Genomic DNA, 8,314 nt, shown 5'->3' with positions numbered 1-8,314 from the left:
CGGGAAGATGCCCTGGAGAAGGAAATGGTAACCCACTTCAGTATTCTTGCCTGGAGAACTCCATGGACAGAGGACCCTGGCAGCTACAGCCCATAGGATTGCAAAGAGTCGGACACCACTGAGAGACAACACACACACGCATACGTGTTTGCATGAATAAGTCTTGGGAATTACACTTTTAGTCATTTCTATTGCTGACCATGAGAACACAATGATGCAATTGATGTTTTTATATATACTCATTTATGCAGGACTACTGCATTCTGTTATTACTTTTTCATATTTTTGTCGTAGATTCCTTAGGACTTTCTGTATACAGAATCTAGCTGGCAAATAAAGACAGTTTTACTTTCTACTTTTCAGTAATTATAATTTTCTTCCTTATTGAACAAAAATCTAAAATAAGATGTTAATTGAAAGTGGTTAAGGACATTATTTTCCTGGCTGTTATACAGAGAGTTGGGAGAAAATCAAGTTATTTTACTTTATATAGGATTTTTTTTCTATTCTCTGTTTCTATACTAGACATAATATTAGCTAGAAGTATTTTTGTAGATGTTTATCAGGTTGAAGGAATTTTCTTATATATCTTGTTTACTGCTATACAGGTAATCATTTTTTTTTCTTTCCATCTGAGTCATTGTTTATTTTCCTATCATATACTGTGATATTTTATTTTCTAATGTTTCATTCAGTGTTTCTATGATGAGGTACATTAGTTATCTTGATCTATGTTTTTTGTTTGTTTGTTTGTTTACAACATCTTTGGTGTTGGTGTTGATGGTTGTTGATTAGTTACTAAGTCGTCTCTGACTCTTTTGCAATCCCATGGACAGTAGCCTGCCAAGCTCCTCTATCATGGGATTCTCCAGGCAAGAATGCTGGAGTGGATTGCCATTTCCTTCTCCAGGGGATCTTCCTGATACAGGGATAGAACACGTGTCCTCTGCCTACAGATAGATTCTTTACCTCTGAACCACCAGGGAAACCCATGAAACACCAGAGATGTCCAAAAACTCAAAAAACAATCTGAAATATTGGTGGTGGCCCCTCCTCACTGTCAGAGATACCCACACGCTTTCTTTCCTGGCGTGCCTCTCTGCCTTGCTTTGATCTTAACTAAACAGTTTCTCTGTGTGCTCTCCCACTTGTTTTGCTATGTCTCTAAAAATAAACTTTGTACCTTCATTTACAATTTTTGCCTCCTTGAGAAATGCATTCTTTTACTGGGGGACAATATATATACATATACGTATACGTATACGTATATGTATATGTATAATGTATGTATACTTATGGCTGCCAGTAACCCACATCTCAGCTATCAGTTTTTAAACTATGGAGTTCACACATTCTAAACTAATCAATCATTTTCAGGTTTTGTACATTGCTGATTGAATTGTCTTTGCCTCTTCAACCAAATCCTGAGCTCCTGAAGGTCAGGAAGCAGGCCAAAGAATTCGATCATTGTCCTTGCACAACTCTGGGTCCTAGATATTTGTAGCTGAAAAGCCAATCCAGAAATCTCTGGTTTCTATCATAGAGGTTTCTTAGAACCTCAGTCAGAAGCACCTGGGAAATCAGTTGAACTCACAGATATTTGGCAGAGAAACCCAGGAATGTTCATTTTAAACAAGCCTCTTGGAATATTCTTATGTACATGGATGTTTGGGAATTAGAGAGCTGTCACATACAAATAAACACAATCCTAAGTACTTGTTTCACACAAGGTATAGGCAAGATAGTAACAGCATCAATCATGTTATCAAGTTTAAACAACATTTCCAGTTTTATTTCTTTCTCTAGCTCCCCCTCCTCTTCTTGTCTGAATCATCCTTCTGGAGCAAAATTCTAATCAAATCCTTCCTTCAACCAACACCTTCCCAGTTGTGAGACTATAAAACCCATGATCATAAACTTATCCTTTAAGAATCTTTATGGCCCAGTTGCAATCAAATGACATAACTTTTTAACTAAGAGCACAAACTCTGGGGCCAGACTGACTGAATTCAGATCTCAATGCCTCCAGTTTGAGTATGAGCTATATTTATGGGATGAAGAAAAAGTGTTGCATCTATCTCTTATTGCTCTGTTTATTCAAATATCCATGCACTTTTTTTGTGCCATTTATTACTTACATGCTTGACAGAATTTACCATTTAATAGTATGGGACTGAGGAGAAGGCAATGGCATCCCACTCCAGTACTCTTGCCTAGAAAATCCCATGGATGGAGGAGCCTGGTGGGCTGCAATCCATAGGGTCGCTATAAGTCGGACACGACTGAGCAACTTCACTTTCACTTTTCACTTTCATGCATTGGAAAAGGAAATGGCAACCCACTCCAGTGTTCTTGCGTGGAGAATCCCAGGGACGGGGGAGCCTGGTGGGCTGCCGTCTACGAGGTCACACAGAGTCGGACACGACTGAAGTGACTTAGCAGCAGCAGCAGCAGTATGGGACTGAGGTTCTCCTTGTAGGAAGATTTTTAACTGAAAACGCAATTTCATAAGAAGATAGAGGCTATTCATATTTTGCATTTCATCTTTGGTAAGTTTATTTGTATGGTTCAAATGATTTTTCTACATCAACTAGGTAGTTAAACTTTTTGGAAGAAAATTATACATAATACTCCCTAATGATTTTTCTACGTTGACAGCATCTGTAATGAAATCCCATTTTTTTCTTGAGCAGCAATTGTGTTATGATCTATTATTTTTAATCAATTTATCTAACAGATGATTGATTTTATATATCATTTTAAACATCAGAATTTTAGTTTTGCTCAATCCCTTATTTCTATTTCACTGTCCATTTTCTATTTTGTTGATCACCATTCTCATCTTTTCCTCCTATTTATTGTGAGATTAAAAACCATGTTTGCTTTTTTATCTTCTTAAGATGAAATCACAGATCATCAGATTTCTTCTCTTAAGTAAAACATTCAAGCAAGTAGATGCTATTTTAAATAGAATGAGGTATTAATAGAGAGAGTACAAAAATGTTGACCTTATGAGTGACAAGTAGAACTCTAAACTAGTCCTTAAGATTCCCCACCATTTGATGTACACATATCTTCAACTAGCCATTCAATTACACATTAATCTGGGAGCTGCTGGCAAATAATTTTAAATTATAACTAGTTTTAAATCAGTTGATCATAATGAAAGAAGACTATCCTGATTGGTGGGTCTCATATAATCTGATGATTTGTTAAAAATGCTTGAATCCCTCTTTAAAGAGATGCATGAATTATAAGAGGGTTTTGAAAGAGAGATTTGAGGTGTTAGAGTGACTTGAGCAGAGAAAACAAAGCGGATACCCAGGAGTGGATTCTAAGAGCTGTGAATAACCCCAAACAGATGTCAAGGAAGCAAGACCCTATTCCTACAACTCAAGGAACTGCATTATTCCAACAACATGAATGAGCCTGGTAGGGAACCAGTTTCTAGATGAGAAACTTGACACTGATTTCAGCCTTGCGATAACTTGAATAGAGGGACCAGGTTTATTCTGCCTAACTTCGGGCGTACAAAATTGTGAATTCATAAATGAGTATTTTTCAAGCCACTGAATCTGCAGCAGTTAATTTGATGAAATAGACCATTCATATACCACATAATTGATAGGTTTTTATCGATTACATTATCAAAAAATGTATATTCAACAAGTTTTAATAAAATGGAAACATTGGGATATAATAATAACTGCAAATGCCATAATATCATATTTCTATTCAGTGTGATATTAAATGTGTTTTTTACAAAAATGTAGATGTCCAAATAAGAAAACTTAGAGGAAAGACTGAAATAAACATAACACAGAAACAGCACTGTGCTTAGTCTATTGAACAGTAATTGTGATTTTCTTTCTGAATTTTGGAATTCACATCTTCCATGATAAATATAAATGTAAACAGATTGATTGCTAGTGTTATTTTTCTAAGATAAGAAGATAAACATGCTCAAGCTTCCTATATGATTTAATGATTTAAAATAAACTATACTCTAAATGAGGAGGACGGGATTTTCTTTAAATTGTCTTGTTTGTAGCTCATGGAAAACACCCCAATCAAAATTGTCTGGGGTGTGAATCCCCAAAGTCACTCAGGTAGACATAAATATACAGCATGATCCCTAAGTTTAATTTAGAAGTATATGGCTTACCCTTGGGAGTGTCTCTATTTTTTAATGAGAAAAAAAATGTAATTTTCTTGATGACTTTACTGAAATATACTTTGGAAGAGGTTACAATACTCTTATTACAAGCTACAACAATTTTAATTAAATGTAAGTATTTTTGTTAAATACTTTTCAAGATTCTTATTTAAAGAAGTCTTCAGTAAATCAATCTATAAAGACTACATGGCTTCCGGTGAGTTGTTTAAATTAAGTGATTTACTTTAATTCTGATGTGGGAAACTCTGAAATTAAGAATATTTTTGGCAGAGAAACACCTATGCAACCCTAGTAGCAATGAAATGGTATTCATTTAATTCATTTAAGGGGAAGAATACAAGATATTGAACTTACTTCTTATATCTTTAAGACTCATGGGATGCATTTAGTTTTGAACTTTGCTTGTATAGCTGAATGATGTCCTTGGTGGACATTCAAGTAGTAGTATTTGTTTGCAACTAAAAATAAAAAATTAGGGAAATATTAAAAATAAATCTATAAAACTGTAGAGAAATATGCCAGACTTTGCATTAAATTCTTTGAGTTTAAAATCACGCAGATGAAAGCAAGTTGGAGCAATACAGCAAACTTGAGTTCTGAGTTAAACCCCAAAGTAGTCTGAAATACATTGCCTGGGATTTGATATTAAAAGGTAATAATGCTTTTATATACCAAAATGTGTGTATTTTGTGCACCAAAATCAAAATTGCTGCAGTGAGTGAAATGAAAGAAGTAGCTATCAAGCAGTCTAGATAATGCAGGGATACTGTGCGTGCTAAGTCGCTTCAGTCCTTTCTGACTCTTTATAAACAACCCTATGGACTGTAGCCCGCCAGGCTCCTCTGTCCACGGGATTCTCCAAGCAAGAACACCAGAGTGGGTTGCCATACACTCTTCCAGGGGATTTTCCCAATCCAGGGATAGAGCCCGTGTCTCTTATGTCTGCTGCACTGGTAGTTTAGTTCTTTTAGAGATCACAGAAATCCAGACAGAAGAGTTCAGATTGCAGGTAATCTGTATGGAGATGATTTTGAATATGGGTAAGCATTTGAGCATGATTTTAAACTAAGATTGAATGAAAAGTAGTCCTGAAGGATGGTTGTAGTTAGGCTAAATAAAGACAGCTGCTGAATAGATATGTGGTAGGTAGCAATAAAGATGGGAGTGTATTTTGAAGAATATGTTCATTTTGTCCTAATTATATTTTTCACAGCCTCCACCTTGGATGGAAAGGAAATCATAGAGATACAGACAAGGACAGGGAAAAATGGACAAAACAAACTTATGCCTTGATGGCTCGAGACATTAATGGAAATGTGCAGCTAAGAAGGAAACATTAGAAAAGAATTAAGAAAAAGGTTTCCTCTGTGTATGCATTTTTTCTTCTTCTTAGTCACTATTTGCACCATTTCAGACTTCATAAAATTATAGGTGGTGCTACATTGTAGAATATTTTGAGGTTATATATTTCAAATTCAAAGTAAACATGAAAAACAGCATTAGAAATAGAAGAGAAGAAACTAATTTGGTGGGGGCCATTTATTACATGTGAAATTAAAGTCTTAATGTTTTAGAAAATAATTAAAGTTGGACTTCCCTGATAGCTCAGCTGGGAAAGAATCCGCCTGCAATGCATGGGACCCCAGTTCGATTCCTGGGTGGGGAAGATCTTCTGGAGAAGGGATAGGCCACGAACTCCAGTGTTTCTGGTCTTCCCTTGTGACTCAGCTGGTAAAGAATCTACCTGTAATGTGGGAGACCTGGGGTTCAGTCCCTGGGTTGGGAAGATCCCCTGGAGAAGGGAATGGCTACCCACTCCAGAATTCTAAAACTAAATTTAGTGGGGGGCAATTATTACATGTGAAATTAAAGTCTTAAACATTTTAGAAAATAATTCACTAAGTTATATTTTATACATAATTGTATAGTAAAAAGAAATTCTTATAATAGAATTATATTCTAAAGGTAAGGTTTCAGAGAGCTTAACTTGTCAGAGACATGTTAATAAGTGACTGAGGTTAAATTTGAAGGCAAGCTGACTTGATTAAAGAGTCTAGATTGTTAACAAGACATCATTCATATTCTCTAGGAGATACAATATGTGACCTTTTACCCAAGGTTTGGCCAGTTGGTGAAATCATAAACCTGAGGCTTCTCTGATGAGGTGGGTGCTGAATCTCTCAGTTGTGTGACTTGCGACTCCATGGAATTGTCGCCCGCCAGGCTCCTCCGTCCACCAGTTTTCACCAGCAAAGATACTGGAGTGGGGTGCCAATTCTTTCCCCTGGGGATATTCCTGACCCAGGGATTGAACTCATGTCCCTTGCATCTCCTGCACCATCAGGAGGATTCTTTACCACCGCACTACCTGGGAAGCCTCTCTCTGATTGGAGAGCACTAAGGAAAAGTGAGAGAAAAACAGAGGACATCTTCAGCAGTTAGAATGGCCTGAACAAACAGAAGACTTTGCAAGTGCAATCAGCAAGTTCAATTAAGCAAAGCTAAAGAAAGAAATTATCCATGCGGAGAAAAGGGCGACAGCTGAGAAGGTTGAGAAAATTCAAACCAGGACATTTTCTGAGTCACCGTGACACTCAGTTCTTCCCAGTTCATCCTCTCCCTTGCCCCTACATCAGAAGCTGACTTGCACTCTCCACACCTGTAGACACACGGTATATTTGGGCTCCAACTGCCGCCTTAATTCGCATTCCTGGGAAATCCAAGACTTCACCACTGCAAGCCAGTCCCCTGTCCAGGCTGGGAGGAAATACCTCTGTTTCTGTCATGTCTGGTTGCCTAGGGTGAGCTCTCTGGCTTTCTCTGGTAAGAAGCTGTAGTGATGGATGAAAAGAATCAGAGTGCTGGAATCACCTTCGTCCTCTTGGGCTTCTCCGAATACCCCGCAGCTCCAGGTGCCCCTCTTCCTGGCCTTCTTCACCGCCTACACCGTCTCTGTGGTGGGGAACCTGGGTATGATTGTGATCATCAGAAGCAACCCCAAGCTTCACACCCCCATGTACTTCTTCTCAGCAGCATCTCTCCTTTCTTGATTTTTGTTACTCTTCTATAACCACACCTAAACTCTTAGAGATCTTGCTTGTGGACAGAAGGACTATCTCCTACGTGGGTTGCATGATGCAATTCTTCTTTGGTTGCACACTTGCGATTACGGAGATGTTCATGCTAGCCGTGATGGCCTATGACCGTGTGTAGCTGTTTGTAACCCCTGCTCTACACAGTTGCTATGTCTCCTAAGCTCTGCAGCCTCCTGGTCGCTGGAACCTACACGTGGGGTGGATCGTGTTCCTGGACGATCACCTGTTCTCTTTCGGAGCCGTCCTTCTGCGGTTCTAACGGCATACATCACTTTGGCTGTGAGTACTCTGCCATTGTCTCTGCTCTGCCTCTTGCTCTCTCACTTCAGGCAGATGACACGTTTTATCATTTCTACTCTCAGTGAAGTGTGTAGCCTCCTGATTATCCTCGCCTCCTATATTTTCATAATTGTCACAATCATCAAGATGCCTTCAGCTGGTGGACTCCGAAAAGCCTTCTCCACCTGTGCCTCCCACCTGACCACCATCACCATTTTCCATGGGGTCATCCTTCTTCTCTGTGTACCCAACTCCAGAAGCTCATGGCTCTTCATCAAAGTAGCCACTGTGCTTTACACAATAGTGATCCCCATGCTAAATCCCTTATCTACAGTCTTAGAAATAATGATGTGAAGGAGACCATCAGAAAATTAGTCAAAGCCAAAATGTTTTTCTCACCCCATGTAATTTTTGAGTGAGAAGAGAGAGGAAAGCAGTTTCTTAAATGTGCTTTATACAGTGTGTTGAAGGTTATTACATTTTTCTTCCAATGTGTGCTTATCCCAGTGTCCTACTCTTTGTGACCCCTTCTCTGTGCATGGGAATCTCCAGGCAAGAATACTGGAGTGGGTTGCCATGCCCTCCTCCAGGAATATTGAGCTTTAAGCCAACTTTTTCACTCTCCTCTTTCACTTCATCAAGAGCTTTTTAGTCCTCTTCACTTTCTGCATAAGGATGTGTCATCCCGCATATGCTGAGTTATTGATATTTCTCCCGGCAATTTGATTCCAGCTTTGGTTTCTTTCCAGCCAGCGTTTCTCAT

General features: G+C 38.5%; 1 pseudogene; it reads left to right on the top strand.

Annotated features, from left to right (window-relative positions):
- LOC108637604 lies at positions 4,364–7,970 on the top strand (annotated as a pseudogene).

This window comes from Capra hircus, chromosome 15, assembly GCF_001704415.2.
Source record: "Capra hircus breed San Clemente chromosome 15, ASM170441v1, whole genome shotgun sequence".
Classification (NCBI taxonomy): Eukaryota; Metazoa; Chordata; class Mammalia; order Artiodactyla; family Bovidae; genus Capra; species Capra hircus.
Note: the sequence above shows the minus strand (reverse complement) of the source record. Positions and strands in the feature narration are given on the sequence as shown.